Raw genomic sequence first — 24783 nt, forward strand, 5'->3', positions numbered from 1 at the left:
ATTTTGCAATTTTAATGATGGATTTTTCACTTTTAAAACTTTTTATATAACAAATTAATAAAGATAAAACATAATGCCTTACTTTTGATGAAATGCAGTGAGCAAACGCGATAATTCCCGATATTTTCTATCTTTATATCTCCACGGCCAATGTTTGCTAAACACTTCCGCTGTTGTTGCCCCTTCAGCTCCCTCTTGTCTTTACCTTCGTTTTTCTTTATCTTCTGGACTGTAAAGTAAGATAACTGTGCCTCACGGTCACCCCGACTGGCATAATTATTTACAGTTCAAAAACGGCCCATTTTCGCGGTTTTTAACGGGTGTGAAAGTACGCGTTTCTAGCATCAATAACATGTACCGGAAGTGACGTTTGTACCCCAGTTAAAATTTGCGTCCACGTGGGTGAGGATCTATGATCCAGTGACCTTTCGTGAAATCACCCTATTGTCCTCTGCTGCACCGCTACTCCATGCTGCTCCACTTCAAAATTACCCAATGACTTTGCCCTCACAGCTGTGACAATGAATTCCACAGATTCACCACCCTCTGGCTAAAGACATTCCCCCTCATCTCCATTCTAAAGCTACATCCTTTTCTTCTGAGGCTGTGCCCTCTGGTCCCGGACTTGCCCATTACTGGAAACACGCTCTCCATATCCACTCTATCTGGGCCACTGTTGCCTTCCTTAAAAAACAGTACTCACTTTTGGCTTTCGATTCTGTTTGATGTGAACTTTGCTTGAGTTATGGACTAAGTATCGGAATTAGTTTAAATTGCAGGGCAGACTGCTGCCAAAAAAGCAGACTGTTTATCTTGGATTTGACACAGATTTGGCTGTTTTAATCGCTAATGTAAAAATGCTACATAAGCATGTTAATGTGAAAATCTATCATTTTACTTAAAACCATTCTGAGTTATTGTTAATTATTAAGTGACGAGCAACCTTTATTTATAATTCACTTTGTAACTATAACTGGTTTGAATCTTTGTTTAAGATTATGAAGATTTAAATTCATTGATTTATGGAAGGTGATATTACTATCAATCCCAGCATTTATTGCCTGTTCCTAATTGCCCTTGAGAAGTTGGTGGTGAGCTGCCTTCTTGAAGCATTGCAGTGTTGGGAAAGGGTTTCCAGGAAGCAGATCAGGCAGCAATGATGGGCAAGCTTTGGTGGACCATGGGGTGAGTTAATCTACCACAGGTTATGGAGTACAACATTTGCTCTTGTGGCTACAGTATTTAGGAGGTTGGACCTGTTGAGTTCCAGGTCAGTAGTGAACCTTGGAATGTTAGTCATAGAAACACAGAAAATAGGTGCAGGAGTAGGCCAATCTGCCCTTCGAGCCAGCATCGTCATTCAATATGATCATGGTTGATCATCCTAAATCAGTACCCTGTTCCTGTTTTCTCCCCATATCCCTTGATTCCATTAGCCATGAGAGCTCTATCCAACAAGTCGTAGCATACTCAGAGATGGTAATACTTTGCATGTCAAGGGTAGGAGTTAGACTCTGGCTTGTTCGTCATTGTTCGTCATTACCTGGGACTTGTGCAGTTTAATTCAGTTCAGCGCAGAAACAGATGCTTCGTTCCACCAAGTTTGCACAGACCAATGATCACCTGTACACTAGCTCTATCCTGCACACAAGGGACAATTTACAGAAGTAAATTAACCTACAAACCTGCATGTCCTTGGAATATGGGAGGAAATCGAAGCGTCCAGTGGAAACCCATGCGGTCACAAAACATGCAAACTCCATACAGACAGCACCCGTGGTCAGGATCCAACCCGGGTCTCTGGCACTGCAAGGCTGCAACTCTATCGCTGCGCCACTTTGCTGCCCTGGCAGTGTTCATATTACACATCACATACAAGTCTATGGATGTTGTCTGGGTCTTGTTCATGTGCAGAATATGCTTCATTTGCTTGATATTTTCTGGGGTGTATGTAATTGTCTGACAACTAGGATGGTGGATCTTAGGAGGAGGTCTGGAGGGCTTATCCAGTTCCTCACTGTCTTCGGCACTAATGCTTATGATGGCAATGTCCTTGGTGTCCATTACTGTTAGTTTAATTATCCCTTAGGGCAACTCTGCTAAATTTAAAACAAGCTTTATCAAATCTTTTTTTGTTAGTAACATAGCCATAGTATGGTATTATTCCAAATTTCTTGATGTCTCCATTTCATTATACTTCCATGGGTTATAGGCATCCTTGGCAAAACCATTATTTATTGGCCATTCTTAACTGCCCTCTAAAGAAGTGGTAGGCCGCCTTGTGGAACCACAGCAGTCCTTCTGGTGAAGGTACTGTCTTAGTGTTGTTGGGTGTTCAATTTTCTTAAACAGATAAAAACGCAAATAAAATCAGTGATCAAGCAGTACAATCTTTATTTCGCCAGGCGGGTGTGGTAAAAACTCTTTACAGTATGCAGACTACAGACTTTACAGAGTTCTCATTCCCACACAAAGGGGCAGTGATCTAATTACATATATATACTCCAATAACCAACGATTCAGCAATACCTTATCTACAGATAAGGCAGCCTCTTGCTTCTTAAGATTGAAAGATCCTTAAGATTGAAAGCTTTTTTAAATTGACAGTTTCTGCTGACAGAGGAAGGGTTAGCCATGTATGGTTATATGAGAAGGTTATATTTCTGCAGAACAAGCATTTTGTTTTTTTCTACTTATGACGCACATCATAATCTTATAGAACAAGGATGGTCTGAATTCTCTCTAATTTTTATATTATAGAGGAGTCATTCATGAAGCTGTGCTTGTTATCTCGCTTATGTTATTGGAAAGGGGAACATCAAAAGTTTGCTAGCTTTGATACTGAAAGCAAAGGTTAGTCTGTTTCGCTGGCTTTGCAATTTAATAGGTGAAAGCTTGTCTTAGTTTCAGCTGAATCCATTTTGTACGTATAAATCATTATTAACTTCCCCAGGTGGAGAGGTCCAGGATTTAAATCCGTTGCCAATGCATTTCCAAGTCAGTGTGGCGTATAACTTGAGCAATCTGTACCTGCTCTGCTCCATTTTCTGAGGATTTGGAATTGGAACTGAATGTTGGAATCATCAATCATCACCCCCAACCTGTAGTTCAGTGGAGTCATTGAGCAGGTCAGGCAGCATCTTTGGAGGAAATCGACAGATGACGTTGCGCATTCCATAGGAGGGTAAACTTTGGAAGGTGAGAAGCAAATACCAATTCAGGAGATAAATCATAGAGGCATCTTGGCAATCTTATGGATGAACACGTGGAATAATGGTATTGTTGCAATCAGGGAAATGTGGTGGAGGGAAGGTCATGACTGACAGTTCAGTGTCCTGGGATATAGAGGATTCAGGTGAGATGGAGGAAGGGGGTAGAAAAGAGGAAGGGATGTGGCACGCCTGATCAGAGAGAGCACTACGACAATATTTAGGGTGGGAATCCTGGTGAGATTAAAAGGTGGGGGGGGGATCACTTTGTGACTTTTTCTGATGAATTGTTAGTTTGAAGAGAGTCCCAACATGAAACATTGTCTGTCCATTCCCTCCACAGATGCTTAAGAAAGACATCTCCCTACCCTTTCTACATCTCACCGTCTCCATCACAGGAAACAGACTATTGACCGACGTCTACTATAAACCTACTGACTCCCACAGCTATCTTGACTACACTTCTTCCCACCCTTCTTCTTGTAAAGACTCTATCCCCAACTCCCAATTCCTCCGTCTATGCCGCATCTGCGCCCAGGACGAGGTTTTCGGAGATGTCCTCATTCTTCAGGGAACGGGGGTTCCCCTCTTCCATTATAGATGAGGCTCTCACTAGGGTCTCCTTGATATCCCGCTGCTCCGCTATTACTACCCCTCCCCCTCTCATAACAAGGACAGAGTCCCTCTTGTCCTCACCTGCCACCCCATCAGCCGTCGCATACAACATGTAATCCTCCAACATTTTCGCCGCCTACAACGGGATCCCACTACTGGCCACATCTTCCCATCTCCACCCACTTTCTGCTTTCCGCAGAAACCGTTCCCTCCGTAACTCCCTGGTCAACTCGTCCCTTCCTACCCAAACCACCCCCTCCCCAGGTACTTTCCCCAGCAACCGCAGGAAATGCAATACCTGTCACTTTACCTCCCCCCTCGACTCCATCCAAGGACCCAAACAGTCTTTCCAGGTAAGGCAGAGGTTCACTTGCACCTCCTCCAACCTCATCTACTGCATTCGCTGTTCCAGGTGTCAACTTCTCTACATTGGCGAGACCAAGTGCAGGCTCGGCGATCGTTTCGCTGAACACCTCCGCTCAGTCGGTCTTAACCTAGCTGATCTCCCAGTGGCCCAGCACTTCAACTCCCACTCCCATTTCCAATCTGACCTGTCTGTCCTGGGCCTCCTCCATGTCAGAGTGAGACCCAGCACAAATTGGAGGAACAGCACCTCATATTTTGCTTGGGTAGTTTACACCCCAGCGGTATGAACGTTGACTTCTCTAACTTCAGGTAGCCCTTGCTTTCCTTCTCTCTCATTCCCCTCCCCCTTCCCAGTCCTCAAACTAGTCCCACTGTCTCCGCCCACTTTCTTTCTTTGTCCTACCCCCTCCCCTGACATCAGTCTGAAGAAGGGTCTTGACCCGAAATGTCGCTGATTCCTTCTCTCCATAGATGCTGCCTCACCCGCTGAGTTTCTCCAGCATTTTGTGTCTACCCTCACAGATGCTGCCTGACCCTCTGAGTTACTCCAGCACTCTATGTTTTGCTCAAGCTTCCAGCATCTGCACTTCCTTGTGTCTGCCGGCAAGGAGATAGGTTTAACCTGACATCATGTTCAACACGGATATTGTGGGCCGAAGGGCCCTTTCCTGTACTGTACTGTTTAATGTTCTAGGTTATAACCTTCCTTTACACATCCTGTGCCCTGAAAGGATTTGGTTTTCATAGTTCAAAATGTAGAAACAAAGAACTGCAGATGTTGGTTTGTACCAAAGATAGACACAAAGTGCTGGCGTAACTCAACGGGTCAGACCGCATCTCTGGAGAAAAAGGATGGGTCGTCCTTTTCCCATTCTTTTTCCAAACCTTCGGCCCACCGAGTCTGCGCTGACCAGCAATCACCCACACATTAGTTCTATCCTATGCACTAGGGACAATTTGCAGAAGTCCATTAACCTATAAATCTTCACATATTTGGAATGTAGGAGGAAACCGGAGCACCTCGAGGAAACCCATGCGGTCACGGGGAGAACGTTCAAACTCCGTACAGACAGCACCCATAGTCAGGATCAAACTCGGGTCTCTGGTGCTGTAAGGCAGCAACTCCAGTGCTGTGCCACTGTGCCACCCAAATTCATCTTAAAAGCCCCCTTGCATAGTCTTACCTTTTGTTCTGAAATAAAAGCTTGAGGTTTTTGGTTGTATGGGGACTGAGAACTATATTTGTTTTCATTGAAGATACAATAAACAAGAAACTTGATTCCCATCCTTAAAGTGCTGAGGACATTATTGAAATTGTGCTGCCTCATTGAAAAGCAATTGATATTTTTTTAGATACATTCTCTTACAAAAAAAACAGATCAGTATCTAGCTAGGAAATTATTGAAGTTTATGGAGAAGATGAACTACTCCATCAGGATATGCTGCTTGAGTGATTCAGCCAAATATGATCGATTCAGCCAAGATTGAATAATGTCAGTCCGTAGAAGGACGGCAGTCTTACCGATGTGAGTGAGAATATTTTCACACATTGTACACACTAAGGACAGTTTGCAGAGGCCTATTAGCATACAACCTGCATCTTTGGAATGTGAGAGGAGACCAGAGCACCCGGAGAAAACCCAGTTCAGTTTAGCTTATTGTCACGAGTACAGAGGTGCAGTGAAAAGCTTTTGTTGCATGCTAACCAGCCAGCGGAAAGGCAATACATGATTACAATTGAGCCATTCACAGTGTACAGATATATGATAAGGGAATAACGTTTAGTGTAAGATAAAGGGTCCCCGATGAGGTAGATTGTAGTTCAGCACTGCTCTCTGATTGTGGTAGGATGGGTTCAGTTGCCTGATAACAGCTGGGAAGAAACTGTCCATGAATCTGGAGGTATACATTTTCACACTTCTATACCTTTTGTCTGATGGAAGAGGGGAGAAGAGCAAGTGGCCAGGTTGCGACTCGTCCATGAATATGCTGCTGGCCTTGCCGAGGCAGCATGAGGAATAAATGAGGTTTAGTTAATGGAAGGGAGGTTGGTCGGTTTGATGGTCTGAGCTGTGTCCACAATTCTCTGCAATTTCTTGTGGTCTTGGATGGAGCTGTTCCCAAACCAAGCTGTGATGCATCCCAATAAAATGCTTTCTACGGCGCATCTGTAGTAGTTGGTGAGGATTGTTGGGGACATGCCGAACTTCCTAAGCCTTCTTAGGAAGTAGCGCATTGGTGTGCTTTCTTGGTCATTGCTGCAATATGAGTGGTCCAGGAGAAGTTGTTGGTGATATTGACTCCTAGGAAGTTGAAGTTTTCAACCACCTCTACTTGGACGGCTTCAATGCTAATTGGGGTATGTGTACCGCTACATGGTCACAGGATTGAACCCAGGTCTCCGGCTGTAAAGCAGCAACTCTACCGCTGCCTCACTGTGCTGCCCTTTATTTTTTTCTTCCAAAACAGACAGAAAATTGATCTACTGATTATCTCTCGCATTTTCTGTTGTATTTTACAATGATTTTTAGTACATATATATTTCTGAAGGCATAAAGTAGCCCAGAGCGAGGATAATTACATCCACACTCACCACTGACTCTCAGTGGGCAGTTTCATTGTGATGTGTAATTATTAGAAATGAGTTTTGGGCTGAAGGGTGTATTTCCGTCTTGTATGCTTCTATGCATGCCTTCTGAGCATTGCTACCATTTTCTAATTTTATTTCAGATCTGCTGTATCTGCAGAACTTTGCTTTTGTAATAATTAACAAGCCTGGTCCACGAGGAACAAAACAATCAATACGAATAGAAACTTTTTTTTTCTTCTGTGTTCAAGTCCTTCACAGTCTATGCAACCAGCTGTAGATTCGAATTAAGATCTGAAATCTTTTGAGAAAACCAAAGAGTGCACGTGACAGTAATAAACCTAAGGCTAAACTAACGGCAGTACCCATAAGAAATGGGAATCTAAACATCTAAAATACATTTCGAATGTTAATTAATTTAGTTTAGTTTAGAGATACAACATGGAAACAAGCCCATTGAGTCCATTCTAACCAATGATCACTTGTTCACTAGTTCTATCCAACATGCTAGGGGTAATTTACAGAAGCCAATTAATCTACAAACCTGGTCATTTTTGAGATGTGGGAGGAAAACAGAACACTCAGAGGAAACCTATGCGCTCACAGGGAGAACATGGAAACTCCACACAGACAGCATGCGTAGACAGGATCAAACCAGGGTCTCTGGCACTGTAATGCAGCAGCTCCACCACATTATTTGGTATCATGAATGAGTATATATAGTAGTTTCATGTTCTGTGACATGCCTGTTCACCAGGGAAGTTTGTAAGGTTGATCATTGTATAACCTTTACTGGTGACGTTTGCTTTGAGGGGTTTGGGGCTGCTTTCACAAATTGTGGGTTGGCTTGGAATTTATGCACACAGAGACTGATGTAGAGCATAAACATCATGACCGCTGGGCATCACGTCCAGTTTCAGAACTGAACGTTTCGTGTTGCAGGAAAGACGGATCCATTGGGAGTCATTCACGATACCTCATTCTTGACAGCTTTGGAAACTGCTCCCCAAGTTGGCCATCTGCCAACATCTCTCTGGGTCATTCAGGGGTGCAGATGAGGAACCACTCTATTGAAGACACTGTCTAGACATCACTGCACAACCCAAGAGTGTGCAGTATCAGGAATTGCATCTCTCTCACTCCTGCTCAGTGACAAGGATCCATGTGAGTATCATCGACAAGTGATTCAGCGGTGTTGTAGCAGGTGAACATGTCATGTATTACAAGTTGAGACTTTAGAGACATTGGAGATGTTGTGCAGAAACAGGCACATCGGCCCACCGAGTCTGTGTTGACAAGTGACCACCCCGTACCCCAGCAACATCCTACACACTAGGGACAATTTACAATTTTACAGAAGCCAATTCACTTACAAACCTGTACTTCTTTGGAGTGTGGGAGGAAACCGGAGCACCTGAATAAAACCCACGTGGTCACAGGGAGAATGTACAAACTCCGTTCAGTCAGGATCGAACCCGGTTCTCTGGCTCTGTAAGGCAGCAACTCTACCGCTGCACCACTGTGCTGCCCCTAAATGTGATGTGGAGTCAACCGCTCTTACATATACCCATATCTGACAAAGGCGTTAGTCTGTGTAGGAAAGAACTGTAGATGCTGGTTTAAATCAAAGGTAGACACAAAATGCTGGAGTAACTCAGTGGGACAGGCCTGTCTCAAAGGAGTTAGTCTCCTTGGATACATAATTATAGAGGTCTCCTCTTTTTGAAAGTGCTTAGGACACCCGGCATAAATGGCCACAGTCCAGAAACATCAGTTTTAATAAATTCAGTATGTAGACTTGGATGAGAGAGTGTTCTTCCTGAACCAACACTGAATGAATGTGGATGCTACCAACCACTCCTCATCACAGAAACAGGTGAATCTTCTTACCCCCAGCCTCTTACAACCACCTCGCTCATCTGTCTTACAGCACCAGAGACCCAGGTTTGATCCTGATAAAAGAAGCTTGCCTGTACAGACTTTGTATGTTCTCCCCGTGACATGTGTGGTTTTTTTCCGGGATCTCCGGTTTCCTCCCACACTCAAAAGACGTACAGGTTTGTAGGGTAATTGGCTTGATATAATTATAAATTGTTCCTGGTGTGTAGGATAGTGTAAGTGTGTGCGAATCGCTGATCAGCGCGGACTCGGTGGGCTGAAGGGCCTGTTTCAGCGCTGTATCACTAAACTAAACTGTCCAATGCTACCGCCTGTTCCTTGCTTCTTCAAGCCCCACGGTATTCATTCCAATGGGACAGTATTTGATGGTGTGTTTCGGCAAGTTGCCTTTCACGTTTGGTGATCAGAGGTGTAAGGATATTGGGAATTGAACTCTTTGTCCATATGATTGATTGACTGACACAGCATGGAAACAGGCCCTTCGGCCCATGGAGTCCATGCTGACCATCAATCAACCGTTCACACTAGTTCTATGTTATTCAACTTTCTCATCCACTCCCCTCTACACACTAGGAGCAATTTCCAGGCCAACTAAGCTACAAACCTGCACTTCTATGGGATGTGGGGGGAAACCAAAGCACCCAGAAGAAACTCACGCATTCACAGAGAAAACATGCAAACTCCACACAGACGGCATCTGAAGTCAGGATTGCATCTGGGTCTCTGGTGCTGTGAGGCAGCAGCTCTATCAGCTGTGTCATTGCGGCAGCCTAATAAATGTAAATAAATGTAAGTAGATGTAAATAAAGGTTGTGTTTTGTGTGTATTTTTGAACACACCTGACCACCCTAGTAAAAGTGACCTTAAAGTAACTACTCTAGTGCGTTGGGGAGTTGTCTGGTTTTCATATACACCTAATTTAGGTTAGGATTGATTTTCAGCACATGTGAGATTAATGAAGTGTTGAATTGCGGATGGGTCAAAAGCATTGCTTTCCTCCAGGTGAGACAGTTTAACATTGAAACTGTGCGGTTGGTTGTAGTTTGTATTGCGGGGAAGTTGCAGAGTGTTTATTCATTACCAGTGCCCATATTCTTAATGTGCAAATTGGAGTGGATAGCCTATGAAATGAAAGGTCTCGCACCGAAAACCTCCTCAGAATACAGATTGGAATCAATGGCGTAGCTCCAATTTAAAGTTAATACACCTGGAGGAAATGGGTGCTTTTGAATCAACCACAATTCACTATCTTCATATGTGGTGAAAATCAACTGCACCTTCAATAGAGTTCAATAAAACCAGTTATATTAATTGTGGGGACCTTGGATTAAAATGAGGGCTTATCTGATTGTTCTGTTAGTACCAAACTGACCAATAAATAATCTAATTAAATGAGTAGTTATATTTTGGACAGATCAACTGGGCATGAATATTGACAAACTCGGAAGAATAAGTATGTTGCAAGGAATGTAGATTTTAAATACCAGTGATTCCCCCCCCCCCCCCCCCCTCCCCCCCCCCCCCCTCCCTCTTCTTCCTTCTTCCTGCACCCCCTGCCCAACTAAAAAAATTGTGTGATAATACTCGAACCCATTCAGAAATAGTAATAGTCATTCAGCACAGAAACAGGTCCTTCGGCCCAAATCATCCATGCCAGCCAAGATGTCCCATCTAAGCTAGTCTCATTTGTCCATGTTTGCCCCATATCCGTTTAAACCTTTCCTATCCACTCACCACCTCCTGTCCCTGTCCCTGTCTCTCTCTTCCACTCTGTTTCTCTCTTTCCCTGTCTCTGTCTGTCTGTCTGTCTGTCATTCTGTCTGTCTGTCATTCTCTCTCTCTCTCTCTCTTCCTCTCTCTCTCCTGTCTCTACCCACTTCTACTCCAGACAGACTACCCATTCTCATCTAATATCCATTCCATTAGTCTTTATTAAATCATCCAGTCTAGGAGGGGACAGGGTCAATGAAATCACACCAGCACTGCAAACATGACCACCACTGTGATTAACTAACTCAGCACAGACCTGCAATTGACCCTGGGCATGGTTCACTGGGTACATTCATCTGGCTTGAAAGAGATGTGATGTATTTCTACTAAGATAAGATTCCCTGCTGACAGTCAAGGGATAAGCATTCAATTCTTTCACGGTGTTTTACTATTTCCTGTGATTTAAATTATTTATTTGTGTACGACCTCTTTTCAATTCATGGATTTCCCCCAGGATTTACTTGGAGGCACTGAAGGAACCCACTATTATTGATCACTACTTCATGCTTCTTCCCTCTTCTCAGCCATCTCTTTGGCAGAGAACAGGGGTTATAACAGTCACTGGTTGTTTTGTTTTTAAGGTCTATCTCAAGGTTATAGAATTTGACGATGGTAGGAAGTGGAGGGCGATGGTAGGAGGTTGTTTTTGGACTGGAGACATCATGACCAGTGGTGTGCCTCGGGGATCGGTGCTGGACCCATTGTTGTTTGTTGTATGTCAACGATTGTGATTAAAATGTACACGTTATGATGAGTACGTTTGCAGATGACACAAAAATAGGTAGTATCAGGACAGTAAAGAAGGCTATCACAAAATTACAGTGGGATCTTGATCAGCTAGGTAAATGGGTGGAGGACACAAAGTACTGGGAGTAAATCAGCATCACTGGAGAACATGGGTGGGTTATGTTTTGGGTTGGGTCCCTTCTTCAGACTGGAGGAATGGCAAATGGAGTTTAATTCAGGTAAGTGCGAGGTGTTGTATGTTGGGAAATTAAACCAGGGTGGGACTTCACAGTGGACAGTGGGGGCCTGGGGAGTGTTGTAGAACAGAGAGATTGAGCAGGACAAGTACATATTTCTCTGAAAGTAGCGTCACAGAGAAAGATGCCATTACACTGCATAAAGTGCAGAAAAGATTTGCAAGGATATTGCCGGGAGTCATTCACATTAATCCTTCGCTCCTTCTTTTCCTGTACCCTTGCAATTCATTCTCTCGCACACAGACCCCGGTTCTTTTTAACATTAAGCTATGTTACCTTTAGGATGAGGGAGGAAACCGGAGCACCTAAAGGAAACCCACATGGTCACGGAGAATGCATGCAAAACCTCTGCACAGCCAGCATGCAGGGTCAGGATCAAGTCTACCTCCATGGAGCAGTGGGCAACAGCACTAACTACTGCACCAACTGGGAATACAATGAGTTCAGTATACTTGATGTTCTAAGTTTAGAATTTGTTTCCAATTCCATTTGTTTTCTGATTCAGTTTTAGAGATGGAAATAGGTCATTGGGCGCACCAAGTCCACGCTGACCACTTAATGCCTTGAACATTTAATGTTATCCCACTTTCTCATTCATCCCCTGCACATTAGGCGCAATTTTACCTACAAACCCACATGAACCTACAAACCCACATGTCTTTGGGTCATGGGAGGAAACTGGAGCATCTGGGGCAAACCCACGTGATAACAGGGAGAACGTGCAAACTCCACACAGGCAGCACCTGAGATCAGAATTGAAGCTGGTTTTCTGCCGCTGTGGGGTAGCGGCTCTACCAGCTGCGCCACTGTGCCAACTCAGTTTTGGCGCCTACTTTCTGTATATTTATAGTCTTGTATTTTATCATCCATCGCTCCATATTTTTAATCAAAGAGAAGATTTCTGTATTATTGATAGGATTATCTTAGAGAGAACTTTAGCAATTTGCATATTCATGATTAACATATAATATAAAATGCTTAATGCACTAGCAGGGGAAGCAGCTTAAATGCACAAAGAAACCAAATTAATGTTTCAGATCACAGATGCTTCACCAGAACTTGGGGTTAGTTTTAAGGTGCAGGGAGAGTGAGGGAGGGATGATCGCTGAGTTGTTATCAATGTTTATGGAGCCATCTGATTATTAGATTAATGTCAAATCAAGTTTATTTGTCACATACACATACAAGATGTGCAGTGAAATGAAAGTGGCAATGCATGCGGATTGTGTAAAAACAACAGGACAACAGAACAGAATAGAACAGAACCAGTATTTACATTTTAGAAAAAAATCAATAAAAAAAGACACAACAGTAAATTAGTCCCTGGTGAGATAAGAGTTTACAGTCCTGAATATCTGTGGGAAGAAACTGCGTCTCATCCTCTCAGTTTTCACAGTGTGACAGCAGAGGCGCTTGCTGACCGTAGGTGGGGTGGGAGGGATCCCTCATTATGTTGCTCGCTCTGGATCTGCACCTCCTGGTGTATAGGTCCCGCAGGGGGGTGAGTGTTGTTCCCATAGTGCGTTCGGCCGAACGCACTACTCTCTGCAGAGCCTTCCTGTCCTGGGCAGAGCTGTTCCCAAACCAGATTGAGATGTTATCGGACAACATGCTTTCTACAGCCCCACTGTAGAAGCACTGAAGGATCCTCAGAGAGACTCTGAATTTCCTCAGCTGCCTGAGGTGGTAAAGTCAAGTCAAGTCAAGTCAAGTCAAGTTTATTTGTCACATACACATACGAGATGTGCAGTGAAATGAAAGTGGCAATGCTCGCGGACTTTTGTGCAAAAGACAAACAACCAAACAACCAAACAAACTATAAACACAATCATAACACACATATTCTTTTACATAATAAATAATGGAAGGAAAAACATTCAGCAGAGTTAGTCCTGGTGAGATAGGCGTTTACAGTCCGAATGGCCTCTGGGAAGAAACTCCTTCTCAACCTCTCCGTTCTCACCGCATGGCAACGGAGGCGTTTGCCTGACCGCAGCAGCTGGAACAGTCCGTTGCAGGGGTGGAAGGGGTCTCCCATGATTTTATTTGCTCTGGAGTTGCACCTCCTGTTATATAGTTCCTGCAGGGGGGCAAGTGAAGTTCCCATAGTGCGTTCGGCCGAACGCACTACTCTCTGCAGAGCCTTCTTGTCCTTGGCAGAGCAATTCCCAAACCAGATGGTAATATTTCCGGTCAAGATGCTTTCCACCGCCGCTGCGTAGAAGCACTGGAGGATCCTCGGAGACACTCTGAATTTCCTCAATTGCCTGAGGTGGTAAAGGCGCTGCCTTGCCTTACTCACGAGTGCTGAGGCGTGTGATGCCCATGTCATATCCTCGGAGATGTGGACTCCCAGATATTTAAAACAGTTCACCCTATCCACAGGATCCCCATTTATCCTCAATGGAGTGTACGTCCTCGGATGATGTGCCCTCCTAAAGTCCATGATCAGCTCCTTTGTTTTTTTGATGTTCAAGAGGAGGCTGTTGTCCTGGCACCAGAGTGCTAGATCAGCCACCTCCTCCCGGTAGGCCTTCTCGTCGTTGTCTGAGATCAGGCCCACCACCACAGTGTCATCAGCAAACTTAATTATTGAGTTGGAGCTGAACCTAGCCACACAGTCATGTGTGTACAGGGAGTACAATAGGGGGCTGAGGACGCAACCCTGGGGCGATCCTGTGCTCAGGGTGAGGGACTTCGATGTATTCCCTCCCATCTTGACTACCTGGGGCCTGGCGGTGAGAAAGTCCAGGACCCAGGCACACAGGGAGGTGTTGAGCCCCAATTCCATTAGCTTCCCGGCCAGTCTGGTGGGGACTATCGTGTTGAAGGCTGAACTGTAGTCTATGAACAGCATCCTCAAGGCGCTGCCTTGCCTTACTCACCAGTGTGTGTTGTCCATGTTAGATCCTCTGTGATGTGGACTCCCAGGTATTTGAAGCTGCTCACCCTATCCACAGTAGTCCCATTTATTTCCACAGGCGTGTACGTCCTCAGATGTTGAGCCCTTCTAAAGTCCACAATCAGCTCTTTAGTTTTTTTTTGACATTCAAGAGGAGGCTGTTGTCCTGACACCAGAGTACCAGATCAGCCACCTCCTCCTTATCATTATCGAAGATCAGGCCCACCACCACATTGTCATCTGCAAACTTGATGATGGAGTTGAGCTGAACCTGGCCACACAGTCATGTGTGTACAGGGAGTACAATAGGGGGCTAAGGACGCAATCCTGGGGGGGGGGGGGGGGATCCTGTCGTCAGGGTGATAATGATGATAGTTAGAGAGAAACAAATATAGGATCTGCAAAATACCCGTCACAGCTGGTACTGAAACTTTAGACTTTACTTTAGACCTTAGAGATACAGCACAGAAATGGGCACTTCGGCACACCGATTCCATGCCAACCAGTGATCGTCCCGTACACTAGCACTATCCTACACACTACGGACAATTGACAGTCACTCTGGAAGAACATGAGTGAGAGTTGAGTCCAAAAGTGTGAGTCTACGCCGTGAGTGAACTGCTGTGAGACTGCACTGTGCTTGAAAAGGAAATGAAATGAGTTGTTGGCCCTGCACTGCGCTTGAAATGGAAATGAAATGAGATGTTGGCCCTGCACTGCGCTTGAAATGGAAATGAAATGAGTTGTTGGCCCTGCACTATGCTTGAAATGGAAATGAAATGAGTTGTTGGCCCTGCACTGTGCTTGAAATGGAAATGAAATGAGTTGTTGGCCCTGCACTGTGCTTGAAATGGAAATGAAATGAGTTGTTGGCCCTGCACTGTGCTTGAAATTGAAATGGAGTTGTTGGCCTGAGTGACTGAGCCGCCAGCCCATCAGGCCTGAGTGGCTGAGCCGCCAGCCCACCAAGCCCAAGAATCCATTCGGCCCATAATGTCCATACTAGCCCTCTGGAAACCACTCCCTTCAGCTCACAACACCCATACTAGCACTCCAGAAAGACCCCCCCCCCCCCCCCTGGCCACCAATATTGGAATTGGTGGAGAGGTGGAATATTGGGTTGGGGGACCAGCCCTCTCGTGTGAACATGGGACCCAACGGGTCCCACTTAGTCTAGTACACTTTAAATATAAGAATCAAAGGCATAATAAATCTAAGATAGACACAAAATGCTGGTGTAATTCAGCGGGACAGGCAGTATCTCTGGAGAGAAGTAATGGGTAATGCTTTGGATCGAGACCCTTCTTCAACGTCACCAATTACTTCTCTCCAGAGATGCTGCCTGTCCCGCTGAGTTACTCCAGTATTTTGTGTCTATCTTCGCTTTAAACTAGCATCCGCAAAATAAATCAACTTTGTTCTTTTCCCGACGATTTTTCCTAATGTCAACTGGTACAAGATTCTTATGCTGAAAAGAAACATATTGGTTCATTCTTGTTTAAGAAAGAACTGCAGGTGCTGGAAAAATCAATGTTAGACAAAAATGCTGGAGAAACTCAGAGGGTGAGGCAGCATCCATGGAGCGAAGGAATAGGGTCGAGACCCTTCTTCATTCTGAAAAAGGGTCTCGCCCCGAAACGTCACCTATTGGTTCATTCTAACCACAAATATATTCCTGATTCACTTACTCCTATGTAAACACAAGCTAATTGATCAAACCTGCCCACAAAAGCTTGTTATGCAGTTTTCCTGAAAACTAAAATAAATGAATTCAAACTGCAAGTTTCTGTGGAAATGCAATTGTGCTGAGTTAAGCTTAAGTAACTAGAAGAGGTTACATTACAGAGCTTAGCTTGTAGTTTAGTTCAATACTTGCAGTTTTGTCAGCATGTATTTACATTTAGTGTATTGTATAATAGAGAGGCTATCAAAAAGTCTGCTTTCAATGTTTGATACAAAATTTAGCAACATTTCTCCCTTTATCAATTCATTTTCTCTCAAGAAAATGCTTGGTTTCAATTTTTATGACCTACAAGATAAAAGCTTTTTTACAAGTTGCAGCTTTTCTCAACGTTGACTATTCCTCCAATCTGGTGTCACCTACGAATGTAATTTTTTTTCAAACTAGAAATTGTCAAAAACAGCAGACCCAGCAGTCACCTTTATGTTTCCACCCTCTGTCCTATAAGCGACTTCGGTATTCCGACTGCGCATGCCTAGGTCATAGGGCACTCGCTATAAACATTCTCGGCAACGGTGGTGCTGCGTTGTGTGCAGGCTTGCGTTTCGTCCGTGGTTTGACCTGGCTCTCCTGTCACTGTTGAGTTGCTGCTGGGCCGTCCCTGTCTCTGTCCGGAGGTGTCCGGGGTGGCCATGGGCTGGCGGGGCCGCCCCGGACTTGCAGCCGGCACTGCAGCCGCCGGCTCCAGCTCGGCTCTGCCTGTCCTGCCAGATTGGCCGGCAGCCCTCCACCCCCACCTCCCTCAGTCCGACTCAGAGATCCTGCAGAAGATGGGCAGCCACCGGCCCTGCTCAAAGATGGGTGACTCGGAGCCGCTGCTGCTGGAGTCGTGCTGGTCGGAGAGAGAGTCTGCGGACGGGTTCCTGCCGGCCATGGGCAGGCCGTGGGCCCGCTGGAGCAGCTGGTGCTGTTGGTGGTGCTGGCGGCAGCAGCAACCTCCTCCCCTCCCTTGCCCAGCAGCAAGCTCAGGGTCCAGGCCAGCTCCAACTCCAGGTCGGGGCTGAAGGCCACCCGCATCATGGCCCAGTCGAGCGCCGGGCCGGAGGAGGCCGAGCTCAGGCTGGCGCTCTGCGCAGGCGAGGCCGGGGCCCTCGCTCCTCCTTGGGGTTGCGGATGAAGTGGCAGCGGGTAACGTAGGGGCAGAAGCTGGTGGAGGCAAGGTGTGGCACGGCTCCGTCTTGTACCTGGGGTGGTGGCTGAGGGAGTGCAGCTCGGCCAGGCCGTGGGCAAACTGGCATGCGCCGTAGAGGCCCATCTGGAGTTGGAGCGGGGTTGGGCCGGAGTTGGCACTGGCTGTGGGCCTATGGGTTCTCCGCGCTGGCTGTGGGCCTGGGGCCACTGGTGTCGTCGGTCTGGGGCTGTCAGTTGGCCCGGCGGGAGAGGCGGAATTGAGCTGGGGTTGACGCTTCTCCACGCTGGCTGGGGGCTGGTGTCCCATCGGTCCAGACGTCTCCAGCCACCCCCCGGGCGGGACGGGACACTCGAGTGGGGGGCAAACAAGGACAGTCCAGTGGCAGTTCGGCAGCGCTTGCGGCACCGGGGACCGGGGTTCGATCCTGGCTGCGGATGAAGCGCGGGTCTGTATGCGTGCAGCTGCCGAGAATGTCTCTCCGCCGGTCCAGTCTCCCCTCCCCCCTCACATCTGCCCCTCTTATCTGCCCCTCGACAAATACAAGCTCGAAAAAGACTCTGTTAGATTTTTCTTTATAGCGAGTGACCTTTGACAAATCCCACGATTCCTTGCGTTTTTCGGAATACCGAACTCGCTTATCATCAAAGATTATATAGGATCTTTGCTTATCATTCTCTCGGCCTCATTGGTCTTACTGTTCTACAACACTCTCCAGGGTCCTGTGATGCACTGTGTAAGTCCTTCCCTCGCCTGTTTTCCAGCCATGTAGCTGGCCATGCACTGATAAACTGTTCTCTGAATTTAGATGGTCTGACTTCATTCATTAATTGTATTATGTGGCACCTATTAAATGATTCCATGAAAATGTAGATAAATTACATTGACTGCATTACCCTCGTTGCATATCTGTACTACTTTCAACAAATTCAATGAGATTGACTGACAATCTATTGGGTTTCTAATTGTTTTCTAATTCCTCCTCCAGAACAGATTTTATTTACTTTCCAGGCTATAAGTGTGCTGCTAGTCTATGATTACCTAGACGTGTTCAACATTTCCTTCTTAAATATAGATTAAGAGAGAGAGAAAGATAGACAGACATAAAGAGTGTAGAGACCTGGAGTCACAGAATTCAATGCTTCAGTAGTACTTAATTGTCATGTGTACCGAGGTACAGTGAAAAATCTTGTTTGCATACAGCTGAGTAAAAATGTTAAGGGCCTGTCCCACTTTCACGACCTAATTCACAACCTCTGCCGTGTTTGCCCTTCTCATACTCGCAGCATGGTCGTCATGAGGTCGTAGGAGGTCGTAGGTCGGTCGTAGGTAGGTTGTGATGCTAGTCGTAGGTACTCATGGCGTCAAGTAGGTCGGGGCCTTTTTCTAGCCTGATGAAAAATGTCCATGAGTAAAAAAGGTCGTGAATTAGGTCGTGAAAGTGGGACAGGCCCCTTACTATGCATAAGCACATTCATGGTTAAGTACAAGTGTATTGTGGAATAGTAGATTGCACTGACACAATATGCAGGAGTTGGTGCTTTTCTGGTGCTATTTTTCTTGATTCAAGTCTAAAGTTGTTATAAATGTAGAGATTTTAACTTGACCATAAAAGCCTGTTGTCCCGCCATTGTTGCAGGGTTGGCCTGACCAATTGAAGATGTTGGTGTCCTGCACCGCTGTTTCACCACTCCGTACCACTGCAGGCCGCGTTCGATCCACGAGCTCGGCTTCTTGGAGTGACGTCCATTCCAAATGAGCGCCAGGCTGATGCAGGACCTCCAGCGGCCCACTCCACTGATACCTCGATCCGGGCACATTGGCCTGCGTACCGTCGATCTTTACTGCGCCCACCCATTGCTTCGATATAGCTGGTGTAGGACAAGTTGCTGGTGATATTGATCCCTCGGAACTTTAAGCTTTCAAGGGAGGCACAATGGTGCAGCGGTAGAATTGCTGCCATGCCGTAGCAGAAACCCGGGTTCAATCCTGACTACGGGTGCTGTCTGTACGGAGTTTGTACGTTCTCCCATGACTGCGTGGGTTTTCTCCGGGTGCTCCGGTTTCCTCCCACATTCCAAAGACGTACAGGTTTGTAGGTTAATTTGCCTTCGGTAAAATTGCAAAATGTACCTAGTGTGTAGGATAGTGCTCGTGTACAGGGAATCGCTGATCGGCGCGGATCCAGTGGGCCGAAGGGCCTGTTTCTGCGCGGTATCTCTAAACTAAACTTTCAACCATATCTACTTTGGTGCCGTCAATGCACTCAGCTCGCTTCCCTGCTGCTCCACAGATGCTCTGCCACTGCTCCATAGCACGAGTGTTTTAAAGCTGGGGGCTTCCCCACAGCTTGCTGTGCTTTGTCAATGCTCGGCTGAAGCCAGACATCTCATAGTTATTTATCAATTCTAATTGAATAATTTGGGCTATATGTTTTATGGATCGTCAATTACCCCATAAAGCGTAGCTAATGAATTTTAACTTTTCAACCAATTGCTGACTCCACACCTGCTGATCAGCCATCTGCTTAACACTTTACACCAGTCTGCTGTGTGTGGATGTATGTGGTTCCAACCTCACGTCCTGAACAGGGACCCTGCTCATTCTCCTGCAGTACAAATAGAACTTATTTCTTTACTCTCTTACCCTGAATGTCATACAGTCAGAGAGTCATAAAGTCACAGTGTGAAAACAGTCCCTTCAGTCCAAGTTGTCCACTACAACCAACTTGTTCCATCTACACTTGTCCCACTGCCTGCCTTTGGCCCATATACTTCTGAACCTTTCCTATTGATGCACCCCCCACCCCCACCCGACATCAGTCTGAAGAAGGATTTCGGCCCGAAACGTTGGCTATTTCCTTCGCTCCATAGATGCTGCTGTATGGAGTTTCACCAGCACTTTTGTCTAGCTCCAGACAATCTCCTCGGAGGTAGTGGGTAGACCTGATAGAAATATATAACATTTTTAGAGGCGTAGTAATTTTGGGCGGCACCTTGGTAGAGTTGCTGCCTTACAGCACCAGAGACGTAGGTTCAATCCTGACTACGGGTGTTGTCTGTACAGAGATTGTACATTCTCCTTGTGATTGCATGGGTTTTCTCCATGCAAACTCTGTACAGACACACCCGTTGGTCAGGATGGAACCCGGGTATCTGGCACTGTAAGGCAGCAATTCTACCGCTGTGCCACTGTGCCGCCCTTGTGTTTTACCCCAACCACGGGTGAACAAGACGAAGGCGATTGAACTTTATTACCTCCCATCACAGTGAGGAATGTGGATTCCACTGTGGTCGATGTTTATGTTAAATTTTATTTTATGCAACTCAAATATCACTGTACCTTAACTGGTACATGTGACAATAAATTCGAATTTGAAAAGAAGTCAAAGAAAATTTTAACTTGCATGTTCATTCTAATTTTGAACCTTTAACAGTTACTGGGAGATAAATGAGTAGGAAAGCAAAGAGATGAAGTACAGGCAAATAACATGAACGAGGATCCAAAGATGGTCTTATAATTACATGTGTGGAGTTGAAGGATGTTTAGTGAATACCTAGTGACTTATCTAACAAAGGAGGGGGAACCATGCCAAAGGTGTCATTGAGGAGAAAGGGAGTGTAATATTGGATGAATAAACAACGCAAGCAGAAATGTGTCAAATAGTTCAAAAGTAGACGAATCATCAGGAAAGTGGGATAACGTGAGCGGGTGGTCGATGGTCAGTGTGGTCTCTTCAATCAATCAAAGGATTCTCAGAGGTTAATGACACGTCAAACAACTACCTGCAGCAGGATAGGCTGCTACAATACCACAGCACAAAACTCAACAGTGACGTTACCTTCGCACTTTCCCTGGTGCTTTAGGATTTTACTACATTTCTACTGATTTTTCAATCATCTCTTTACGGATAAGCTGCAGAACAGACATTTTAAAAAGATGCCCTTTGACCATTACATGACAGCTGTTACATGAAGGGTCTCAACCCGATCCGTGTTCTGCAGAGATGCTGCCTGACCTGTTGAGTTACTTTGGCTCTTTGTGTCCTTTGTGCATTAACCAGCATCTGCAGTTCTTTGTCTCTACACATGACAGCCTTCCCTGTTTTCAGCTGCATCATCCCTGTCACCACTGTAAAGCAGACAGATGGTTCTGCCCCTTTAACGGACTCATTAACTATCTACACTCATGTTTTATTCTGTACGTTGCAGATTTTTTTTGGTGCAAACTTTCACTGCTGTAATTGTGCGTCTTCCCTTTTAAGATGCGCAGCTGTCTTTAAATCTGCTGCATCGTCTGTTTCTGTGGCTTACATGCAGCTAGCACCTGCCTGATCAATACAGGAACTGCTGAATAGTTATTCAGATACATAGCTCATGTTAACTGGAGTGATAGCCATTCAATTAGAGATACTTGGACACTACAACACACATCTCTGGTGCATCGCTGCTGTACACCTATTGAAAAAGCGGCAATATATTTCCTAAAATAATGCAAACAATTTCATTTTAGTAACGGGAATCAGCCACAATTTACAGTGCATTCAGAAAGTATTCAGACCCCTTCACATTTTCCACATTTTGTTACGTTACAGCCTTATTCTAAAATGGATTAAATTCTTTTTTTTTTTATCATCATTCTACACACAATACCCCATAATAAAAAAGTGAAAACAGGTGTTTAGAAATTTTTGCAAAGTAATTAAAAAGAAATAACTGAAATATCACATTTACATAAGTACTCAGACCCTTTAAGAGCCTGTCCCACTTGGGCATCATTTGCGCTTCACGACGCATGACGCGCGCACGGTGCGTGGTGACGTAGGCAGTGACGCGCGGCCGCGCGCAGCGCCCCAGGATTTTGGGATTCACAAAATCTTTGCGTGGCACCTGCGTGACGCGTAAATGACGCCCAAGTGGGACAGGCCCTTTACTCAGTACTTTGTTGAGGCACCTTTGGCAACTATTACAGCCTCAAGTCTTCTTGGGTATGACGCTACAAGCTTGGCACACCTGTATTTGGGGAATTTCTCCCATTCTTCTCTGCAGATCCTCTCAAGCTCTGTCAGGATGGATGGGGAGCGTCGATGCACAGCTATTTTCAGGTCTATCCAGAGATGTTCGATCGGATTCATGTCCACTCAAGGACATTCACAGACTTGTCACGAAGCCACTCCTGCGTTGTCTTGGCTGTGTGCTTAGGGTCATTGTCCTGTTGGAAGGTGAACCTCTGCCCCAATCTGAGGTCCAGAACGCTCTGAAGCAGGTTTTCATCAAGGATCTCTCTGTACTTTGCTCTGATCATCTTTCCCTCATCCTGACTAGTCGCCCATTTCCTGCCACTGAAAAACATCCCCACAGCATGATGCTGCCACCACCATGCTTCACCGTAGGTATGGTATTGGCTAGGTGATGAACGATGCCTGGTTTCCTCCAGACGTGACACTTGGCATTCAGGCCAAAGAGTTTAATCTTGGTTCCATCAGACCAGAGAATCTTGTTTCTCATGCCTTTTGGCAAACTCCAAGCAGGTTGTCAAGTGCCTTTTACTGAGGACTGGCTTCCGTCTGGCTACTCTACCATAAAGGCATGATTGGTGGAGTGCTGCAGATATAGGTTTTTTTTAAATTAATATTTTTATTAGAAGCAAACATATTCTGGTAAAGTATAGTTACATATTATTGAAAAAAAACCTTTTCATATACACCAATCATACATTATTAAAATTTTCAATTGTCGATTAATTCTGCTTCTAGTGTTTTTTTATGTAGATAGAAAGAGAGAGAAAGAGAAAAAAAAGAATTACAAATATCAAAAAAGAAAAAAGGTGGAATAAATTACTTATAATACACCATTGGAGATAAGTTCGTAGATTATAAAATATAACTTTTCATCTAATCCTGAGTTCAAGCTTCAGTTGGGTTTTCGTGTCGGGCCAATCTATCCCTTCAAATAGTTAATGAATGGTCCCATATTTTAACAAAAAGTTCTTGTTTGTCCATTAAGACAAGTCTGATTCTTTCTAGATGTAGGGTCTCCGACATTTCCACAATCCACATTTTAATTGTGGGGGTTATAGGGCCTTTCCAAAATTTTAATATTAATTTTTTCCCAGTTATTATACTGTAGTCGAGGAAATTTCTTTGGCTTGTTGTGAGTGTTAAACTTTGTTCTGATATTCCAAGTATTATTAATTTTGAGTCTGGATCCAATTTAGTAGTAACAACTTCAGAAATTATTCCAAAAATATCAGTCCAGAAATTTTTAATTTTTGTACAATTTGCAAAAGTATGTGTTAAATTGGCCTCTAGGTGCAGACATTTATCACAATTAGGAGAAATATGTGGGAAGATTCTATTTAGTTTTATTTTGGAGTAATGTAATCTGTGTAAGACTTTAAATTGTATTAAAGCATGTCTGGCATTTAACGAGCATTGATGTATATGTTGTAGACTTTCGTCCCAAATATCTTTCGTTATAGGTTGACCTAATTCATTTTCCCATGTGCATCTATATAATTCCATCGGTGGTACCTCGTTGTTTAAGAGGGTGTTATAAATATAAGCTATTAATTTTTCAGTGTTAGGATGCTTATTCAAACATTCATCAAGAATTTCTGGTTCCCTAGTCCTATAAACTTGTGTATTAGATTTAACATAATCTCTAATTTGTAGATATCTGAATAAATTATTTGAGTGCAGTCCATAATTCTGTTGTAACTCTTGAAATGAAAGAAAAATGCCTTTCCTATAAAGATGTCCAATCTTTTTAATTCCGTAATTTTTCCATTGTGTGAAACCTTTATCCAATATGGATGGCTTGAATAAAGGATTGTTTACAATGGGAAGATACAGTGGTATATTATTCAATTTTAAAGCTTTTTTTAAATTGTTTCCAAATTCGTATTCCACTATGTATTATAGGGTTTTCACTATGGGGTTTTTTGTGCAGTTTTGTGGGAGCAAATATAATAGAACCAATTTCAAAAGGTAAACAGTCTTCCTTTTCCATCCTTAACCAATCTGGTTGCTGATCCATTTCTTCCAGCCAGAAATTCATGTTTTTAATAGACTGCTCAAAAATAAAACAAGAAATTTGGCAAGGCCAAACCTCCATTTAGCTGCAGATATAGTTGGCCTTCTGGAAGGTTCTCCCATCTCCACAGAGGAACTCTGGAGCTCTGTCAGAGTGACCATCAGGTTCTTGGTCACCTCCTTAACCAAGGCTCTTCTCCCCCGATTGCTCAGTTTGGCCGGGCGGACAGCTCTATGAAGAGTCCTGGTGGTTCTAAAGTTCTTCCATTTAAGAATGATGGAGGCCACTGTGCTCTTCAGGACCTGCAATGCTGCAGAAATTGATTTATACCCTTCCCCAGATCTGTGTCTCGACACAATCCTGTCTCAGAGGTCGACAAACAATTCCTTCGCCTTCATGGCTTGGTTTTTGCTCTGAGATGCACTGTCAACTGTGGGACCTTATATAGACAGGTGTGTGCCTTTCCAAATCATGTCCAATCAATTTAATTTACCACTGGTGGACTCCAATCAAGTTGTAGAAACATCTTAAGGATAATTAATGGAAAC

The sequence above is a fragment of the Amblyraja radiata genome, chromosome 6 (genome assembly GCF_010909765.2).
Source record: "Amblyraja radiata isolate CabotCenter1 chromosome 6, sAmbRad1.1.pri, whole genome shotgun sequence".
Taxonomy (NCBI): Eukaryota; Metazoa; Chordata; class Chondrichthyes; order Rajiformes; family Rajidae; genus Amblyraja; species Amblyraja radiata.